The sequence below is a fragment of the Stomoxys calcitrans genome, chromosome 4 (genome assembly GCF_963082655.1).
Source record: "Stomoxys calcitrans chromosome 4, idStoCalc2.1, whole genome shotgun sequence".
NCBI classification, from domain to species: domain Eukaryota; kingdom Metazoa; phylum Arthropoda; class Insecta; order Diptera; family Muscidae; genus Stomoxys; species Stomoxys calcitrans.
In genome coordinates this window covers 60,667,718-60,690,953 of record NC_081555.1, presented here as the reverse complement: position 1 = coordinate 60,690,953, position 23,236 = coordinate 60,667,718, and the positions used below count along the sequence as shown (strand labels likewise).

At 40.1% G+C, this 23,236-nt stretch overlaps 1 protein-coding gene across 1 annotated transcript in view; it reads right to left on the bottom strand.

The window, feature by feature from the left end:
* Positions 1-6,562: 6,562 nt before the first annotated feature.
* Positions 6,563-23,236, bottom strand: part of LOC106095763 (uncharacterized) — a 30,516-nt gene continuing 13,842 nt past the window's right edge. The window contains exons 4-6 of the transcript XR_009398161.1: positions 8,347-8,438; positions 7,960-8,271; positions 6,563-7,895 (exon numbers count right to left, since the gene is read on the bottom strand). The gene's annotated coding sequence lies outside the window, so the exon portion shown is untranslated. The remainder of the gene's footprint in view (positions 7,896-7,959; positions 8,272-8,346; positions 8,439-23,236) is intronic.

The window sequence follows — 23,236 nt, the reverse complement described above, 5'->3', positions numbered from 1 at the left end:
AAGAACTTTCGCCAATAAAAATATTTTTCAGAGAAATGGGAGACTAAAATAGTTAATTAATTAATTAAATTGAAAATAATTTGTTTTAAATTTAATTAATTCCCTTTCTATGGAAATCATCAATAAGGCCTGATTTCCTGGCTACTAATTTGCCCATGAAACAGGCAATACTCCTGTGTGCAATCCGAATGAAGTTTAAGCTCAATGATGAGAGGCCTCCTTTTTATGCTGAGTCCGAATGGCGCATCATATAGCGACTCCATGTGGTAGAGAAGTTTCAGCATTCCAGCATACCTCACAAAGATAGCCAGGGAATAAATATACGCCTAGATTTGAACCCAGGCGTTCGGCGTCATAGGTGGACGCTATGTAAAATGGAAAGGAAGGTGCAATGTGCTAAGCAGGCCTCTGACACGTCTAGATAAACATGAAAAGAGGCCTTCTAAGGATGTGAATTCCGCCACTGGGTATGTACATACATACATGTATATGCACTGATATTTAGGAATCATGTGCTGACACTGATTTGTAGGTGTAATCCTACAAGCAGCGGCTCGCTGTTAAGCCGCTATTACACGGCATGTAGTTGTCTTATGAAATGCCACTTGTTGTATTCACATGTAATTTAAAATGCTTTTCAAAATTTGTCAATTTACATACAATTCATCATATTTGCTATGACACCTGTGTCATTTTCGTTTAGCATACCCCAAAAATGTGAGCAAATTGATTTTTTGTGTAAAAGTTGTGAAAAAGGTTAAATCATAAATTTGTGAAACAATTTAATTTAAGGTGGCTTTCATGACAACAATAACTGTTCATAAAAGAGGAATAGAGCAAGCTCTAAACCAAAAAATTAGTTATGCAATTTTGAATATAGACTCTCAAATGTTAGTTTCATTTGTATCAAACGATATAATATGTGATAACTTTGACTTGACATAAGACATTTAGCATCTGTTAAGTTGTACATGTCGTGTGATACAAACGAAACTATTATATGAAAATAACTTTTCAAAATAGCACATGTAACTTTTTTGCGATTAGAGCGTGCTCTATTCCTTCTGACAAAAACATAAGAAATCAGCGGTTTTTATTGTCTGTCGAATTAAAGCAACCACAAATTAAATTGTTTTCACAAATGTACAATTTAAACAGCTTTCTCACATTTTTTATCAATTTTTACGCATAAAATAATAAGATTTGCTCACATTTATAGGTTATGTCATACGAAAGTAAGATGCAGGTGTGATAGCAAAAATGATGAATGGTATGTAAAATGACAATTTTGACAAACATCTTAAATGGTGTATGCGTCATACGTACACATAACCATCAGTAATGGCTGAAAATTCAAAATCATTTGATTTTTTTTTTCGTTTAATGGCGTCTATCGATTGCCGTTTACAAAGAAATGTGTAATCATTAATTGACAGATTTTGAAATACACGTTATGTGCAAATAAAGTTATAAAATGAGAAGTAAAGTATAAAAAATTAAATAAAAGAATAATAGATGTACCGTTTTTGGCAAAAGCTGTAATCAACATGTACACACGATGAGTACGATCATAATGTGCCGTCTAAAAGGCCAATAAAAATGACGTACAGGGTGTTTTTTTACACTGGTGAGAAAAAAATCACATTTTTCTGCTCCAAGCTAAATTTCTCAATACAAAAATTTTTCAAATTTCTGCCTGACCAAAAACAAGCCAAACCATTTCAATTAAATAAAATTTATTGAAAATTATTAATTAAATAAATATGCAATAAAAACAAACAATTGGACATTATTCGCAGATAAAGGTCTATTTGGACTAATGCTGATGACGATAGTAAACAAGATATATTTATTTACAGGTTGTGGCAGTTGCCCAACAACTGTCTGTCAAAATCAGTGATGAGTGTAACGCTGATTTTATGTATGTTTGTGATGATGCAGTTTGTGATGATGCAGTTTGTGATGATGCATGCTGTAATCGAGGCCGATACAAACTAATTGCCTTCGGCGATCAACGCTCAATTGAAAAGTATTGTTGTGCGCTAAAAAAGTTTGGTGAGATCTGGCCAGGCCTGCACTAGATTAAGTCGAGAAGGGAGATATTCCTTCTCGACCAATGGCGCGTACATGGATACCAAGGATTCCCTCAGATCCTGAATCGATAATTGGAAAACTAAGGGAATGTAATCCCAATATTTCAACCAACGGCAGAAAGACTGGTAGATTGGATGAGGCTGATGGTGACCGGAGACATACAGTATTCGTACTTAACTCCGGCTGTCACGCAGACCTCAACAAGTCTGAAGGGGTTGTATCTTACGGATTCAACAAGTTGAAACTGAAGGTCTATAGAAGCGGTGGGGTTGGGGAATCAGGAGACAACTCAGCAGTTGTTGCTGAACACTTGCCTGAGGAACTATAGACCATATTGCTAAAGTCTGGCGGATTGCAGGAGGCGGAAAATCTCCCTGCCACAATCGAGATAGGAGGGATGACATCGAAATGGGACCCGACAAGACCTGCGAGGAAGCAAGAACTCAATAAGTACTTCGACAGAAGCAGTTAGCGATGAATCTAAGGAAAAATCGTCCACACCGCAAGTGCCCAGTATCCTGAGGAAGAGTGGTTCCACAGCTTTCTCACGTGCCCCTGGATACGTACGGAGGCTCATCATGACAAGTTCTAACGAATCTTGTGAGGATGAAGTCCTGGTGGAGTCAGAAGACGAGGGTAACACAACAGTGGTGGAAGTTCTGAATCCTGACTATGGTCCGGTTTCTACAGATAAATCTCCACCACAGTAAAGCCGCTTCGGCGGCACTAAAGGTTCTCCTGATGGCAGGGGGATTTGACGTTGTTCTTTTCCAGGAACCATGAGTGTGTGGAGGAATTGTACGTGGACTAAGAATTCCGGGATTTAAATTTCTTAAGGATCCGGGGAATATGAGACACAGAGCCTCTTCTCTTGCAAAGGGCAGTCGAAATGTTTTTCTTCTTCCGTCGCTAAGCACTGAAGATTTAGTAGTAGCCAGCTATGAAATAAACAAGTCTCATTACTGGCTGGCTTCCCTATATATGGCACACGATTCAAAGCTGCTTCTGTAGGGAAGAAAAGCCTTGCTGGGATGTGATGCTAATGCACATCACCAGATATGGGAAAGTTCGGATGTCAACGAAAGGGGTGAGCTGCTTACCAGGAATAGGCAGAAGGTAATAGATATTACCTTTGTACCGGAAGATATAAGTGGAAGAATATGCGACTGGGAAGTGTTGGATGACCTCAGCTTATCTGATCAACGTTATATTAGTTTTACCCTTGGAGAAAATACGGAAGTAGTGGTCCCTCGGATAAACTAAGAAACGCGGATTGGGATACATTTCTGCACAAATTCTGCACCACTATCCCTTCTAGACTAGAAAAGGAAGTGGAAACTACGGAGACATAGTGGTCAAACGGATCACGAAGGCCCTGAATGACTCACTTGTGTCAGCATGCCCTAGTGTCAAGGGGCAAACAGCGACCACCATGGTGGACCCCAAAGGTGGTTGGTCTAAGGAAGGGCTGCAGCAAACTCTTCCACAAGAGCACCACACGATTGGGACATCTATAAGTCTGAGCTAAGAAAATATAATGGCGAGCTTAGAAAGGCTCAGAAAAAATCCTGGCTAGAATTCTGCAGCTCCGCGGAGGATACATCTGAGGGCTCTTGGCTAAGGAAGATTCTGTCCACGAGACCTATTATGGTGGGGTATATCCAGAAGTCAGAGAATGGATGGACCATGCCTAGTGAGGAAACACTAGAACTACTCGTTGATACACATTTCCTGGGAAATTCTCCAATGGAAAAAGTGGCGTCAGAAGAGGTTGTCACTATTATGCATTCGTCGGAGGCCATTCGGGAAATTGTGTCTGAGCCGAATATCCTTTGGGCGATAAGAAGTTTCGACTCCTTTAAGTAGCCAGGCCCTGATGATGTATCACCGGTTGAATTAAATGCTGTGTCTGATAGACTGGTTCCCTGGTTTAGGGAGATATACTCTGCTTGTAGCAGAATGTCATATATACCTGTGGGATGGAGGGACACGAAGGTCATTTTCATTCCAACAGCAGGAAAATCCTACCACACGAAGGTGTAAGATTTTCGTAATATTAGTCTGTCATCCTTTATGCTAAAGACTCTTGAGAGGTTGATAGAAACATATCTTAGGGCAAAGATCCCTGGAGATCGCCTGTCGCGGCAGCAGCATGCATATAGTAAAGGCAAATCCACTGAAAAAGCCCTCCACGACGTAGTCGGCTACATAGAGCGTTCTCTCGCTGTCAAGGAATATGCAATGTTAGTATTTCTTGACATTGAAGGTGTTTCAATGTAAGAATGATGTAAAACCGACGTCAATCATGAAGGAGTTGGAGTTTCTAGGTATCAAATCTACCGTAAGAAAGTTTATTAATAACTTATTTACTAAAAGATGCATTACGGCATGCTAGAGAGCCATAGGCAAAAGTTGGGGATGTAGACCGCGTGTCATGCATTGGGTAAAAACTACAGTTGTCAAACCTATAATCTCATATGGTGTTGTGGTCTGGTGGACGGCGCTTTAAAAATCAACCTACTGCTCAATACTTAACCGGATCCAAAGGATGGCTTGTTTGTGCATCACAGCCGCACTGAAGATGACACCATCTAATGCACTGAATTTAATGCTGCATCTTATGCCTCTGGATGCAGCATTAAACCTCACGACCACTGCCGTGAGGTTAAGGGAGCTTTCTTATTGGTCATGTGGCGGATACGGACACTGTGTTATGCTTGATACAATATCCGATGTTCCAGGCAATGTGGTTTACACCCTACCTGAGCCGCTTTTTGATAAACAAAAATACTGTACAACCGGTTGGAACTACGATATCCGTGGTAACAGAAGTTACATAGACGGATGGTTCCAAACTAAACGACCAGGACAACTAAACGACAACTGGTCATATCGAAAATGTTACTCGACTACTGCAGTGTGTATCAGACAGAGGTCCTTGCAATTAAGGAAGTGGTGGAATGGCTAAGATATAATGTCATTACGACTATTGGCATAAATATCTTCTCAGACAGCCAGGCAGCCATTAAATCCCTGGAGAAAGTATTTATGAACAAAAAACCGCCCTCGACTGTCGCAGATCTCTCAACGAGATGGCTGAACAGTTCAAAATTCACCTGTTCTGGGTGCCGAGCCACAGAAATATCCCAGAGAATTCTAAAGCAGACGAGCTTGACACTGGAATCTGTGGGTATGGCTCTAGCGACATGTAAGCTAAGTTTTCAGGACCAGGCCCGAAGGGCAACGAATGATGGTCACAAAGAGGAGGCTGTGACCATTCCAAAACTATGTGGCCTAATCTATATTTGAAGAGGGATACCGCTTTGCTGTCATTGGCTAGAACAGAGGTTTCAGTCATAGTGTCCGTCATGGTAGATCACTGTCTAATCGGAAAACACGCTGACGGACTGAAGCAACGACTGCCAGCAACGACTTTTGCAGAAGCTGTGAGGACATCGAATAAGAAGAGATAATAGAACCCCTTCTTAGTGTGTCCCGCACCAGCAGTTAGATGGAGTTCCACTTTAGGTTCTCATCTCTTTGAGAACCTGTCTTATTTATCGGATGTGAAAATTCGCAAGTTATTGGGCTTTTTAAAGCGATCTGGATGGTGCAAAGGTAAGAACTAGAAGGCATCTTCCTTCTTCTGTTCCTGTGGTATAACAATAGACGAAAACGTCTAAGTGAGTCTGATGGCTGACTGCCACTTAAACCTAACCTAAAATAATGACAATGTGAAAATATAATATTGGTTGCCCAAAAAGTAATTTTTCATATAGTCGGCGTTGAAAAATTTTATCACACCTTATGACTCTGTAATTGCATTCTTTCTTCTGTCAGTTATCAGCTGTTACTTTTAGCCTGCTTTAGAAAAAAAGTGTAAAAAAAGTTTATTTGATTAAAATTCATTCTAAGTTTTATTAAAAATGCATTTACTTTCTTTTAAAAAATCCGCAATTACTTTTTGGGCAACCCAATATATTGGGTTGCCTTTACGATTGACCAATTCTGGTCGCTTCTCCTTGATGGCTGTATTCAATTTGTCCAATTGTTGACAGTAAACATCCGCATCAATCGTTTGGTTCCTTGGAAGCAGCTCAAAATATACCACACCCTTCCAATCCCACCAAACAGACAGCATAACCTTCTTTTGGTGGATATCAGCCTTTGAAGTGGTTTGAGCTGGTTCACCATGCTTGGACCATGATCGTTTTCGACTAATGGTGTTGTGAACAATCCATTTTTCATATCCAGTTATGATTCGTTTTTAAAACGGATCGAATTCACTGCGTTTAATGTGCATATCACAAGCGTTGATTCGGTTTGTTAAATGAATTTCTTTCAATACATGTGGTACCCATATTAAAATTGACGCCAAACAAATATATGTAAACAAAATTTCGCGCACTTTTTTTCTAAAGCAAGCTAAAAGTAACAGCTGATAACTGACAGAAGAAAGAATGCAATTACAGAATCACAAGCCGTTGAAAAAAATTTGTCAATGCCGACTATATTACTACTATATTACCGACAATTACTTTTTGGGCAACCCAATATTTAACAAAATCATCTATAAACCATAAACAAATAAATATGTGTCTGTAAAGGCTCTATCACACTACATGTTATTATCTTATGACATGCCATTTTTTATGTATCATTGGTATTTCATTATGTGTGTCAAAATTGTCAATTTACATTCGATTCACCATTTTTGATATTACACTTGCATGTTATTTTTGTACGACATAACCTAAAAATTAGAGCAAAAGATGATTCTTTATAGCTACAAGTTGTTGAGTTGTGAAAACAATTTAATTTGGGGTTTCTTTCATTCAACTTACAACAAAAACAGCAGATTTCTTTATGTTTTTTTTTTCAGAAGGAATAGAGCACCGCTCTAATCGAAAAAATAACAGTGGTGTTTTGAAAAGTGATTTTCTTGTGTTATTTTTATTCGTATCACACTATGCGTGCAACTTTAACAGCAGCAAAATTTGACATCTCATAAAGCAAGAACATGTAGTGTGATGGTACCTTAAAGGCTCTATTACACTACATGTTCTTGTATTATGAGAGATCACTTTTTATGTATTATTGGTATTTCATTTTATGTGTCAAAATTGCCAATTTACATACGATTCATCGTTTTTGCTATCACACTGGTATCTTATTTTTGTATGACATAATCAACAAATGTGTTCAAAAGCTGATTTTTTATGGCTACAAATTGCTAAAGTTGTGAAAGTTGAAAGTTGTGCGCGACCTAGTAGCATACTCAAAATCAGAGTTACACCAATCACTGATTTCGACAGATAGTGCACTCAGTATTTTTATTTTTTTTGGGCAACTGCCGCTACCTGTTAATGAATATATCTTGGCCGCACGCAAATTGAATTAGACCCAACAAGATATTGTTTGCAGTTGCCCACAATATCTGTCAAAATCAGTGATTAGTGCAACTGTAATTTTGTGCATGCTACTAGTTTGCACCATTTTTCGTTGTTTGTGTGTGGCGTGGTTCTTAACTTTAATTCACACACACAACCAAAACTCGTTTACAGATAGTGCACTTTGCGAGGAAAAATTGTACTCAGCTGATTTTAAAACTAAATTAGGAGCTAATCTGAAAATTGTAATACAAATTAATGTTTAACATCGGAGTTACATGCCAAGTTTAAAGGCTGAATTACACGCTAAAGTTAAAAGCTGAACTACAAAAGTGAATTACACACTAACTTTATCCTAAGGCTAAACAAGCAAATACAAAATTGAATTACAAGCTAAACCACATTGCGGAACTGAATTAAGAAATAAATGAAACATAAAAAATTAAATCAGCAGATCGGTAACCCAAAGGCTCACCTCCTCTGTACCATCGTGGGACATCAGTAAAGGCACTGGCAGTCCGCAGTGCCCCAGGTGATTGCTCGCGACTCATACCCAATACATCACACGAACTTTTGAGAGGAAACCCATAACTAAAAAGAAAAAGCACAAAGAAATTAGTTTATAAAGAAAAAGGCAGGGAGTTTTCTCCCGATGCTCATCTTTTATTAGACCCTTCTCGTTAATTTACGATCCTTGCCCTCTCTAGGCAGGTAGGAATTTTCCACGGGGGGTTTTGTTCCGATCGAGTAGGTAGAGAGTGTATTCCTTTTTGGTATTGGAAATAGCCTAAAAAGAAAAAAGGATAAGAGTAAACTAATTTACCATTTACCCTTTTTTATTTTTGAAACAACTAATACTTACAATAAACGTTACGATCTACGGACGGAAAGAGGCGGACGAACGGAGAGTAAGAGCCCAATTGGGGCTAAACTTCAGTATTGGCGGCAGGAGCTCTGAAATGGACGAGAATGCAGATCCCATTAGTTTCATGGAGATAAACACTTAGGGGTGGTATTCTATTTAGCTTTCGGAATAGTGGCGGAAATTAATATTTGTTCTGCGAGCGGAATTTGACAGTAATTAAATGTTTTTGTTTCCATACCAAAACATGTTTTTTATCTGCTTATTGTTTTCTCTATTTATTTATTTTTTTTCGCAAATAAATAAAGAACAAAAACGATTGAAACCACTAAATGCTCAGCTTTATACGCCTTTGTCCGATATGAATGATTTTTATTTAAAGCTAATTTTTGCATGCTTAGGCCAAAAAACGTTTTTTTAATATGACCGGATTGGTAATAGATTGTTTTCTGCTAAATGGAATTGCAATTATTGAATTTAGTAATGAAGACATTTTATAGCAAGTAAATACGTTCTTGAGAAATATTTATAACGTTTAACGGAACGCATGTTTTTCTCTGAGATCATGTTGGTCTTAAGGAGGGGATAAGATGAAGAGGTAGGTAGGAGCAACAGATTGGAAAGTTGCTATGGTTGAGCTCTCGGTCCAGAGGGAGGGCTATTCATCGCCATGAGACCAGCCGTGAAGGCATTCCACCAGGTAGGTGTGGTGCTTCCTCTTTTTTGTTGGACATATTGTATTTCGTTTCTTTTTCGGGCCAAATATATTTTTTTAGATAAGCCTGGCATGGAAAACTTTAGTTCCTGATAATTGATCCGCTTGCGCAAGAACCACTCCATCCGGCGAGCACTAGCCGCGCATACGCCACCATGCCAGCTACAACTTGTCAGAAAATACCTAGAAATCATTGAAACAGGACAGGACAATAAACATCCACAACCAAAACTCGTTGACAGCTGTTTACGGTACACTGGTTGTGCTGCCATTATTAGACCTGCGTTTCTATTTGCAACTAGTAACTTGAAACGTCAAAATATGTTTTGCTTCTGTCAAAAATCATTCTAGCACCTCAGGATTCACTTAATAAGGTTAAGCCAAGCGTTCAGCAAACATAATTTTTTTAGCTTTTGGCATTGAGGATATCAACTTGTTCTCTTTTTACATTATTTCTTTGTTTACGTTTTCTCCTATCTAATAACATTTTCAATCGACATAATTGACATCCTTAATGATGTTCATGGGGCCTATCCACTTTATGTTTTCGTAAGTGTTCTAACTTTCTATTAGTGATTCCTGCTAGCACCTGGGCTACTCAAAAATTATTCACCACAATAAACGTCATATTTTAATTTAATCTTCTCTTCATCTTTGCGATCAATCTGCACACAGCCCAGGATTCACTTAACAAGATTAGGCCAAGCGATCAGTCGACATGCAATTTTTTTTTTTAATTTTCGATTAATTTGTCATACTTGTCATTGTTTACGTTTATCTTTCTTGCTCGCAATGTGCGTTTGTTCATATCTATACACAAAATTGAAATATTTCAAGCCGTATTTTAAAAAGATGTGAAATAAATAGAAAAAAAATTAAACTTTGTAAGAGAAAAACATTTTTACTTACATTTGTTAACATTTACAACAGACAGGTTTTGACAATCTTAATGATGTTCATCAGAACATCTTAATAATGTTCTGATCGATGTTTTGCCAACACACGCATATAAATTTATGTGCGTGTGTGTATACGTGTGCGTAAATGAGCAGAGAATATGCGAGAAAGAAGATAACAACAATACCTAATACCTTAATTAATAATTAATTCTTAATACCGTCAAAACTGGCCGGCTGTTAACTGCTGTTCGCGTGAGACCACATTATTAAATTCGCCTTAATACATGCATAATTCCTTCAACAAAGAAGTTTTCTCTTTAAATTTAGAAATGTTAATCAAAATTTTAAACATAATCTCGATCGATAGTTTTGTGGCAACACAGCAGATAACTTTTTAAACCCTTATTTGCTCATGGACAAAGTAGGCTAAAGGACGGAACTTGATATGTCAAAACTTGTAAACAGGGCGAAGAAAATTTAATTCACCGTGACATTAAACATTTTCGGCAAATTGCTTCGACCAATTAGAGCAAGAAGAAATAAGTTTATTAATTTATTGAGTGTGAAACAAAAAAAAAAACAATCTTAAAATTGTTCAAAATTCCTATTGGCTCCACACAAAACCATCAAGATGCCGTAAACCAGCTACCAACAATGCACTGAACCTTCTACGGAAGACCAAGATAGTTCAAGCTCAATTCCATTGGGGCTGGGATTGAATTAAACGTCATAAATGTTTGTCTCTATTATATAATCAGGGACCACACATCATATGTGTAAAATGCATGACTCTCTGGTGGATACGAGGATTCCTCCTGAATTGAGTTCATACGATGCTGATGGACATGATAATTAGCGTACCACTAGCAAAGGGCTCTAATAGGAATATTGTAGCTAGAGCTCAAGGACGGTTTTTGTAACCTTTTTTGGGGCCTTGGATAATTGTGGGATTTTTAGTTAATTTGAAAAAGAGGGGGCTAAGTTGGTTGGCTACGAAGATGAGAGCATATAGTATGCTACCAAGATTGGGGACAGGGGACCTCTACTAGACGGGGAGGAGCTATTGCTCTCACTACTGATAGGGCTTCTAACAAGCAATTGCAATGTCAGAACTTTGAAGTCGCGTTGGTTGACGGTTGTTCACCTATTGTGTCACTGCCTGAATTGGTTCAGTATTATTAAATGAACACTGTTTATTAGCAGACCTTTGTTTTATCCGTTTGTATGGAAAAGCCAGAATTTAAATTAAAATTTGATTATTGTTTTATTAGTTCTTGCTAGGTATATTTCACAGTGCAATATATTGTAGGTTAAGTATATATGTAGGTATGTATATAGACTTTTTATATTCACAATTTCAACGTAAGTATAGCAATTAAGGAAAGCTTTAGGTTTTCAAATATTCTCAATTTCAAGGTTTAAATGCAGGTAAGTATATCTTTAGATAGTAGGTAGATTTAACTTTTACACAATTTAAAGCTGTAAGTCTCTTTTGGGTTAAGTCACATTTTGGGTAAGTATGTATATAGCAAGATCTTTTTTCTAGGTGGTAAGTATTTGTTACACAGGTAGGTATTTTCAAGGGTAATGTGCAATTTTAGTATTAGTTAGATAGTCAAATTTACAACTTTCACTTTTTTTTAAGAAAATTTACACTTTTATGTTTTATACAATTTATCTTTACACGCATATGTGCGTGTGTGTATGTTCATATGATGGTTGGTCCGCAAGCTACAGTGCTGAAATTCAAAATAGGACTACAGTCGACGAAAAAGTTTAGGACAATCCTAAACAAACACCTTTTTTCCTGTCTAAATTATTTTCAGGCATGTAGTCCTTTCGCCATTTTTGATTGCAATAGGGGCTTGAAATTTCAGATTGGAGGGAACTTCTTCAGCCCGCCTGGCCCCTTTTATTATCATGCTTGTCTTTGTTCTTCAGCGCAATATTTCGGGGGCGACGCAATAATTCTAAGTTCCCTGAGTGAAGCTGATAGCGACTAAGTATGTTAAACGCGTACCATTATATAACCTAAGTTTGAGAACCAAAACATCAGCAACCACTTTGTCTAATAACCATACACAACCCAAAAAGCATGACGGTAAAATGGTAAAGTCGCCTCCCTGGCTCTGGATTGTTCAAGGGGTATCTGTCTGAAAGCATCCTTTAGGTCGGCACTGGATGTATAATAGGTATCACCAAGTCGGCTTAGGTTAGGTTTAAGTGACAGTCTGCCATCAGACTCACTTAGACGTTTTCGTCCATTGTGATACCACAGGAACAGAAGAAGGAAGATGCCTTCTAGTTCTTACCTTTGCACCTTCCAGATCGCTTTAAAAAGCCCAATAACTTGTGAATTTTCACATCCGCTAAATAAGTCTCTTCTTCTTCGATGTCCTCACAGCTTCTGCAAAAGTCGTTGCTGGCAACCTTCAGTCCGTCAGCATGTTTCCGATTAGACAGTGACCTGCCATGACGGACACAATGACTGAAACCTCTGTTCTAGCCAATGACAGCAAAGCGGTATCTTCAAATCTAGGTTTGGCCACATAGTTTTGGAATGCTCACAGCCTCCCTTCGGGCCTGGTCCTGAAAACTTAGCTTACATGTCGCTAGAGCCATACCCTCAGATTGCAGTGTCAAGCTCGTCTGCTCTAGAATTCCCTGGGATATTTCTGTGGCACGGTACACACACACAGAAGGGGTTCTATAGTCTCTTCTTCTTCGATGTCTTCACAGCCTCTTCAAAAGTCGTTGCTGTCAGCATGTTTTCCGATTAGACAGTGATCTGTCATGACGGACACAATGACAGAGACTTCTGTTCTAGCTAATGACAGAGGGCAGAAAGCAAGTCTATATTAGGCCACAAAGTTTTGGAATGCTCACAGCCCCCTATTTGTGACCATCTAACATTTGTTTTCCTTCGCGGAAGGTTTGAAAAATTAGCTTACATGACGCTAGAGGCATACCTTCAGACTCCTGTATCCCTGGAATGTGTAGGGTGTTCCTACAATTCCCTGGAATTTTTCTGTGGTCCGGCACCCAGAACAGGTGAATTTTGAACTGTTCAGCCATCTCGTTGAGGGATATCATAGTTCCAATCGGTTCTATCAGGAATAGTGGGACAGTAATTTTTATCAAAAAGCAGCTCAGCTAGGGTGTAATCCACACTGCCTGGGACATCGGATATTGTATCAAGTATAACACAGTGTCCGTGGCGGCCACATGACCAATGAGGAAGCTCCCTTAACCTCACGGCAGTGGTCGCTGCAATTTGGGTAGCCAGAGGCAAAAGATTTAGCATTAAATTCAGTGCATCAGATGCCACCATCCTTAGTGCGTCCTTAGTGCGGCTGTGATGCACATAAAAACCCTTATTTGGATTCGGTTAATAATTGAACAGTAGGTGGACTTTTGAAACGCCGTCCATCAGACCTAACACTATATGGAATTATAGGTCTGACAACTGCAGTATATACCCAATGCATGACACGCGGTCTAAACCCCCAACTTTTGCCAATGGCTCTCTTGCAGGTGTATAGGGCAAGGCATTTCTTGCCCTTTCCAAAATGTTGGATTTGAAGTTCAATTTCCTGTCCAGCAAAACACCCAGGTATTTTGCGTAAATGGAACATTCTCCACCCAAGGAGTCAGGTTCCACTGTAGGCAACTTGTATATCCTGAAAACAAATGAAAACAACTACTTCTGTCTTGCACGGATTTATTCCTAGACCACTTTTGGTAGCCCTCTTTGCTGTTGCACGTAGTATATCTCTAATAGTGCTGGGAAACTTTCCCCCAAACCGCAATTGCCACGTCGTCAGCATACGCGACTACTTTTACGCCTTTTTCTTCAAAGTAAGGGAGACAGTACACCTCCTTGAGGAGTTCCTCTGCTGACCCATCTTTTTAGATCCACAGATCTCAAGCCTGCAGTAATGCATCTTGTAGTAAGTAAGTTATTAATAAACTTTCTTACGGTAGAGTTGATGCCTGAAACTCCAACTCCTTCATCATTTGGCATAGGTTTTACATTATAGAAAGCAACTTCAATGTCTAGAAATGCTACTATTGTATATTCCTTGACAGCAAGAGAACTCTTTATGTAGACGGCTAGGTCGTGAAGGGCTGTTTCAGTGGATTTGCCTTTACTGTACTCCAGGGATCTTTGCGCTGAGATATGTTTCTATTAACCTCTCATGAGTCTGCAGCATAAAGGATATCAGACTAATAGATCGAAAACCTTTCGCCTTCGTGTGGTAGGGTTTTCCTGCTTACGGAATGAAAATGACCTTCGTGTCCCTCCATCCCACTGGTATATATAACATTCTGGCGACTGAAAGGAGTCGACAATTTTTATCGTCCAAAGGGTTTTCGGTTCAGACACAATTTCCATAACAGCCTCCGACGAATGCATACCAGTGACAACCTCTTCTGGCGCCACTTTGTCCGTTGAAGAATTTTCCGGGAAATGTATATCAACGAGTAATTGACATTGTCCATATATTCTTTGACTTCTGAATATAACCCAACTTTATAGTTCTCAAGGACGGAATTTTCCTTAGCCTAGAGGCCTCAGATGTATCCTCCACGGAGCTTCAGAATTCTAGCCAGGATTTGTTCTGAGCCTTTCTCAGCTCGCCCTTATATTATCTTAGCTCAGCCTTATAGATGTCCCAATCATGACCTGCTCTTGTGGCTCTTCCTCTGTTGAAGAGTTTTCTGCAGCCCTTCCTTAGACTAGCCAGCTCTGGGGTCCAACATGGCGGTCGCTCTGGGGTGCACCATGCCCCTTGGCTTTGCACTAGGGCATGCTGACACAAGGGAGTCATTCAGGGCCTTCGTGATCCGCTTGACCACTATGTCTATATCCTCCATAGTTTCCATTTCATTTTCTGGTCTAGAAGGGATAGACGTGCAGAATTTGTGCCGAAATTTATCCCAATCCGCCTTTCTCGCCGAGGGACCTCTACTTCCGTATTTTCTCCAAGGCTGAATCTAATATAACGATGATCAGAGAAACTGTGGTCACCCGACACTTCCCAATCGCATATTCTTCCATTCAAATCTTCTGATACAAAAGTAATATCTAGTACCTCGTGCCTGTTCCTGGTGATAAATGTGGATTTATTCCCTTAATTACAAATCGCTAGATTGCAACTTATAATATATTTAATAAGCAGCTCACCCCTTTCGTTGACATCCGAACTTCCCCATATCAGACAAGTGTTCAGCAACAACTGCTGAGTCGTCTCCTGATTCCCCAATCCGATCACTTCTATAGACCTTCAGTTTCAACTTGTTGAATCCGTAGGAGACCCAGGAAATCCCCAGGAAAGGGTATAGGAGTATACTGATGACAGTCCATTGACTATCCCACTCCAATTATTCGTAGGTATGCAGCCCTGTTCTTCTCCCTTGTCGACAAACGCCATCACCAAACTGTCCCTAGCGACATTAGCAAAGGTTCTTGGACCCATCTTACTGTTGTTCGCCCTAGTTTATTTTAGGCATGGGTGGGGTAAACGACTCAGCAGTTGTTGTCGAACACTTGCCTGAACTATCGCCCAAGTCTGGCGAATGGCAGGAGACTGAGAATCCTTCTACCACAATCGAGACAAGAGTGGATGGTATCGAAACGGGACCCGAAAAACATTGTGTGGGTGGGTCATCCGGTTGGAATCAAGGTGTGCGCCAGCAGGGAAGGATGAAACTCAATAAGTACTTCGATATCAGCAGCTAGTGTAGCATCTAAGGAGGAATCGTCCACACCGCAAGTGTCCAGTGTCTTGAGGAATAGTGGTTCCACTGCTTTCTCACCTGCCCCTGGATGCGTACTGAAGCTCATCATGACAACATCTTACGAAACTTGCGAAGATGAACTCCTGGCAGAATCAGAAGACGAGGCTAACGTAACAGTGGTGGATGTTCTGAACCTGACTATGGTCCGGTTTCTACAGATTGTCTCCACCATTGTAAGGCACTAACGGTCCTCCTGATGGCAAGGGGATTTGACGTGGTTCTTATCCAGGAACCATGGGTGTGTGGAGGAATGGTTCTTGGACTAAGAACTTCGGGATTTAAACTACTCACAGGTACCGGAAATAAGAGACACAGAGCCTGTTTTCTTGCAAAGAGTAGTCTAAATGTTTTTTCTTCTTCCGTCGCTTAGCACTGAAGATTTAGTAGTAGCCAGCTTTCAAATAAATAGGTCTCATAACTGACAGGATTTCCAATATTTGGCACATGATTCAGTGATGCCGCCTTCAAGACTCAAGTTGCTGTTCAAAGCCGCTTCTGCAGGGAAAAGAGCTTCATTGTAGGAAGTTATGCTAATGCACATCTCCAAATATGGAGTAAATACTGCAGAAGTGGTGCCTCGGCTAAGCAGAAGAAAGGCGGATTGGGATAAATTTCGGTACAAATTCTACACGTCCCTTCTAGACCAGAAAAGGAGGTGGAAACTGCGGAACATATAAACATAATGTTCAAGCGGTTTACGAAGGTCTGGAATGACTCGCTTGTGGCAGCGTGTCCTAGTGTCAAGCCAAGGGGCAAATAGCGACCGCAATGGTGGGCCCCAAAGCTGGTTGGTCTAATGCTATGTCTATACTAACTTGTTCTGCTTCACTGGTTTTGGGAAACATCTCAACCGTTCACACCAGTTGAGATATTTTGCAAATTTAATTTTTTCACACTTCAATTTGAATTTTATGGCAGCTTATTGTAAAGATTTATTTTCTCTTATTATTTCTGTAAAATGTTGGTTTTTTACAAATTCTTTGGGTACAAATTTGATTTTTTATTTTTCGACGTTATTCAAGGCTGCATTTATTTGGGCTCACATGGTTTGAATGACTTGTTTTTGTGGCAAACGGGTCGTTTTGCCTGATATAAAACATGTCGTTTTCAGAGCATTATAAAGGGAAAACGAGTCGTTTGCTCATAATAGATTTGGTCTGAACATAGTATAAAGAATAACTGCAGAAAACTCTTCTATAAGGGCGAGCTGAGAAAGGCTCAGAACAAATCCTGGCTGGAATTACGCAGCTCCGAGATTTCTAAGCTAAAGAAGATTCTGTCCTCAAGACCTATTGCGGTAGGGTATATTCAGAAGTCTGAGAATGTATGGACAATGTCTAGTGAGAAAACACTAGAACTACCCATTGATACACATTTCCCCGGAAATTCTCCAACGGACAACGTGGCGCCAGAAGAATTTGTCGCTGGTATACATTCGTCAGACGTATTGTTTTTAATTTATTTATTTATTTTATGAACTCAAATACAATAAGACTTTACAATATTTTGTTTAGAGTATGTGAATTTTAATGGCATAAAATTTGTGTGCCCAGCATTTGATTACGTACTAACTAATTTCATGAACTAAAATGTATTTTGTATTAATAATAATTCCTAAACAAAAATGTTAAGTTGTACAAATGTTTAATACATATTGAAAAGGGATATATTCAACTTGCTTGCGTTGTTAAAATAAACCCCTTGCAATTATTTTTATAAATTGCGAGCAGCTTTCATTTTTTCTCAGGCCATAGACACATCTTGTGATGGCATTATAAGCTGTTTGCAATCTGCACTTGCTTTTTGAGCCACATTTGTCGAACAATTCAGAACCATACATCAATGTTGACAGTTAGTAAGATTGGGCAATGCTCAACTATATATCCGTGCATGTTCCTTTGTCACCGATCCAGAATAAACTTCACCCACAACCGGCAGATTCCAAATAAAAACACAAGGCTTAAATTCCGTTTGGCAAATTAAAAGATTTTATTTGATGGTTAATGAGTGATCGTTGTTGTTAACAATGCCGTTGATGTTCACGTTGTTGATGTTGTTAACATAGGGGTTGTTTATTCTCTTTAAGCAAATATTAAATTGAAAGAAAAACAGGTAATAATAAACATTTTAAAATGAATTTAACACAATAAAATTATGAAAATTTAAACTTTATACAAAGCACTTGACTCACTTATTTTTTTTACTATGGCGACAAAAGAGGCTAATAAAGGGCTAACCGGCTTATTTATACCAATGAGATGATCATAAATTACAACAAAAAATAAATAAACAAAATGACGTTGTTGGCTGGGGAAATTTCTCCATTTCTCCGAATTGTTGACAGTTGATTCAAATATTGGTAACACCAGGGTTACCCTCACCAACAGTGCATTTGTTTGTGAACTATGCGCTCAAACTCTTGGAAAGAAATGACAAGATAGAAATTGGGCGATAATCGTTTTCTGTTTTAGACTTAAGGATAGGCACTATTTTCGATTGTTTCCATTCCGCAGGATACTGGCTTGTAGTTAAAATGTTGTTAAAAAGATGTGTCAAACATGGCGAAATATCTGGCAGTATAATTTTTAAAAATGTGGGATGAATGCAGTCAAAGCCATCCGCATTAGACTTTACAGATAAAAAATATTCAACGACATCCTGTGGTGACATGCTGAAAATTTCGAATTCTGAAGATTGAGGAAAAGGAGGTATTGCTGCTGAGGGTAAGACGAAACGCTCCGACATGTAGCTGAATTCAAACTTTGCGGAAACATTGAGGAATAATTGATTGAATGTATGTGGGTTCTCATCAGTTCAAGAATACCTGGATTTGTATATTCCGATTTCTCATATTGCTTTCCATTTTCTATTAGTATTGACAGCATTTTGAAAATTAGCTCGATAATAATTTGCTTTGGACCTTTTCATCATCCTATTAACCTCTGCTCCGTTTTGAATTTTTCCCACCTTTATAAGCCATATCTATGCTATGATTCAATCATTCTTTATGGTCTTGCTGATTTTAAAAATTTGTTGGGGAACTGAAGAGTTTAGAAGGTGCAGAACATTTCCATTAGTTGTTCATCAACTATTAAATGAAATATTTGATTCCAGACTATGTTGACAAAATCTGATTGAGTACAGAATAATCCAGTTTTTTAAATTGTAGAAGTAACCAGGTTCTGCTGGGGACGGTGGTGGGATATCGTACGACAATTAGATTAAATTATGTTTGGGTAAACAAGGAAAAATCAGCTAGTCATATAGCAAGACATTGTTAGTGGTATTGACTATAAAAAGGTCATGTTAGGTACTCCGACTTGAGGTATAACCGGTAGGTATGGAATTGTTCACGTGCATCAACCTATAGAGTTAATTGCATCTGTGAGCTCAGATTCATTTATAATGTTTGATTTAGTCAACTCCAACTATCACGCCATCATATTGCGCAGAAACATCCATCACCTCATATACAAGGCTATCAAATTTAATATGTCGGTTTGGTCTTTAAACGTATCTAACGAGAAATTTTCGATCATTTATACTTAGTTATAGAAATATTGTTAAAATTTCAAATTCATGCTGCAGCGAAGAAGACGTTTGAATGCGATCACGCAAACCAGGACGGCTAAGAGCCCGATGGAAAGATCAAGTGGTAAGAGACACCTCGAAACTTATGCCCAAGAAGAACAAAGCGCTGATTTTGCTGTCGACACTACATTATACTTGCGGTGTGGACATACAAACTGAAAAGAAGAAGCCGTTTGCTATTTTGGATTACAATGCCAACAAATCGGGTTGATACAATGGACCAGATGCTTTGCACATATACATGCAAGCGCTAAACAAACCGCTTGCCATTGACCATGTTTTATAATATGGTAGGCATTGTTGCATTAGATGCATTTTTTCATACAACGATATGAAGCCAATAAAAAGAAGTGGAGGACGACGGTCATTCCTACCGATAAAACAAAATTGGCACTACCAAACAAAGAAGAACGAACAGACCATGCCGATCTGAGTACGGACCGAAGCGGAAAACAATGGTCTATTGTCATATCTGTAATAATCCAGTTTGCGCAGAGCATTCAACATTTATGCATCGACGATACATCTGCACAGATATTTTGGACGAGAGACAATTTACACTACAATAGTTTTTTTTTACCTTTTCCTTATAAAAAATATGAATGATATGGTTAAAAAATCTTTTTTCTAAAAATAATGATACATGTATAATTATTATATAATAATAAATCGAAACAAAAAATTAAAAAAAAAATACGTTTTCATATAAAATTTCATACAAAAAGTACCTTGGACCTTGTACTTCGTATAAGGGCAACGGATGGCTCAGCCGTCGGAGAGTTACAGGTGCCAATAATAAGCCTTTTCATATCAAGCATCTTAAGCAGTCAGTATTTAAGCAAAAGCCGGTGCCATCCGGCCTCTCCGACCGATACTGCTGATTGTTTGCGATTGCAGTTGCAGCTACCTCGTATGGAGAATTCCACTATCCGCTACCTGCGGAAGCGCCCGGTAGATCTCAGCTGAGCTTCTCTGATATCGATGAGCACCACAGAAAAGGCGCCAAAAACTCACCTTGTCACAATGAGCATCATAGGCACTCAGTATTTATGCAAGAGCCGACGCCACCCGGCCTCTCACTGCGACTCCCCGCTCCATACCGCTGATTTTCCGCGACTGCAATTGCAGCTACTCTATATGGATCATTCTACTATCCGCAACCTGTGGACGCACCCGGAAGCTCGCAGCTAAGCTTCTCGTCATAACAATGAACACCACACAGATCGGAGCTCAAAGTTCCACCCGGTGTGGAGCTCATAGTTATCCCGTGCTGGGAGAATTATTGGTTGTTGTTGTTGTAGCAGTTTATTGTGTTCTATCTTTCATCTGCTTGATTCTGTTGAGTGTGATTGAGGAACTCTGCGACTAAAATGGGGTGCGTCCACAGGGATCTGGGTATGAGTCGAGTGGGTCTGGCCGGGCAGTTAAACAGGAGACGTGTATCGTGCGGTCCCTGGTTACAATCGGGACATACATCTTGCACGTCGGCATCAATCCGTGCTCTGTAGGAGTTGAGGTGGCTGCATCTGCCGGAACGTAATTGAGCCAGAACTACTCTGGTTTGCCGGGGGAGGTCGATTTCTTCAGGTGCAATGGGAGGCGGTCGTTCTCCAAGGACTACATTAACCCGGTAGCCATTTACCGCATCTGCTACCGTGTCTGCCTGAATGTTGTTTAGACCTGCTTAATATGCTGCTTGATCTAGAGGTTCTCTCTTGGAGCGCTGAACCTCACGCTCTAGATCATGTAGATCTATCTTAAGGCTTCTGGGCGGTGGATATCTATCCACAAGATGATGGAGGAGGGCGGCAGCTGTCAAATGTGACCCCAAGTATTTTGGGGCACTTGAAGTTCGAAATCATTTCTCCATCGACTATCACAGTCAGCTCAGTATTCACCCAAGCGTATTTGTAGTGAACAATGTGGCTGAAGATTTAGCGGCAGATATCTTCAGATTTCTTGCAGCGAAATATAAGGCAAGTTCGTTGAGATAGACCGTCCCATCGTAGATGTTATCAATGGGTGGGGGGCCTGATGCCATGATCGTACAATCGTCCGCATATGATACAATCTCTATGCCGTCTGGAGGGGGTGGAATGGAGGATAGGTAGAGGATAAACAGTGCCGGAGATATCACACCACCTTGGAAACTCCCTGTTTCACTCTACGGTGCTACGACTTCTTATCCCTAAATTCCACAAATGACTGCCGACCACACAGATAATTCGCGACCCAACGTTTCAGGCCTGGCTGGGGACGTGTTGGCGAAATTCTCAAATAATTTGGCATGGCTGACCGTGTCGAATGCCTTCGATAGATCCAGTGTTACGAGGACCGTCCTATCAAATGTCCAGGGCTGATTGAAGCCACGGCAAATGTGTGCGGTGATGGCATGCAAAACTGTTGTTGTGCTGTGCAGTTTTCGAAATCCATGTTGATACTCGGCGAATGGAAATTCTCCTACGAAGCTCGGGAGGAGTAATGCCTCATGCGTCTTTGCCACTGGTGAGAGAAGGGAGATCGGTCTGTACGACTCCCCCAAACTCGCGTCTTTTCCAGGCTTCAGTAGCGGGATCACTCTGCCCATTTTCCAGACATCGGGAATATAAGAGTGTTCAAAGACAGGTTAAGGACAGGTTAAAGACAGGTTAAGTACCCAACTCCAGGTGAATCCAGATTTCTTCTTCAGATTTCTTGCAGCGAAATATGAGGCAAGCTCGTTGAGGTAGACTTTCAACCTATCGCAGATGTCATCAATGGGTGGGGGGCCTGATGCCATGATACGATCTCTATGCCTTCTGGAGGGGGTGGGATGGAGGATAGCTAGAGGTTAAACAGAGCCGGAGATATCACCCCACCTTGGGGAACTCCCTGTTTCACTCTACGGTGTTTCGACTTCTTATCCATAAATTCCACAAATGACTGGCGGCCACACAGATAATTCGCGACCCAACGTTTCAGGCATGGCTAGAGGGACGTGTTGGCGAAATTCTCAAATAATTTGGCATGGCTGACCGTGTCGAATGCCTTCGATAGGTCCAGTGCCACAAGGACCGTCCTATCACATGGCCTGGGTTGATTGAAGCCACGGCAAATGTGTGCGGTGATGGCATGCAAAGCTGTTGTTGTGCTATGCAGTCTCCGAAATCCATGTTGATGCTCGGCGAATGGAAATTCTCCTACGAGGCTCGGGAGGAGTAAGGCCTCAAGCGTCTTTGCTACTGGTGAGAGAAGGGAGATCGGTCTGTACGACTCCCCCAAACTCGGGTCTTTTCCAGGCTTCAGTAGCGGGATCACTCACATCGGGAACTATAAGAGTGTTCAATGACAGGTTAAGGACAGTGGTAAAGTACTCAACTCCAGGTGAATCCAGATTCTTCAGCATCAATGTAGATTCCGTCGGGGCCCAATGCCTTAAATGATTTGGCGCCATGAATGACATTCGTAACTTCGCCTACGGTAAATTGGCTGTTCATCGGCTCGGAGACCACAAATACGGCGAGTGGCTCTCCTCCTTGCCCTGTCACTCTCGGGCTGCACAATAAATTGACGGTTGAACAACCTGGCGCATCTCTTCGGATAAGTCACGGTTATTTCGCCAAACGTGACTGAGGTCCTGTCATCCCGTCTACCGGGGTTCGAGAGTGACTTAACAGTAGGCCACAGTGTGACTATTGGTTGTTGGGCATTGCTATAATTTGGCCATACTAACAGAAATAAAAACGGGCCATGTTTCGAAACGGAGCGTATACCAATGGCTACTATGTCTATGTCCAAGGATCTGTTGATAAGGCAATTTCTTCTCATAACATAATTCTTAATGTCATTAAGATCGACTCCACTTTGAAGAAAAACAAATCAAGTAATCATATACATGACGGGT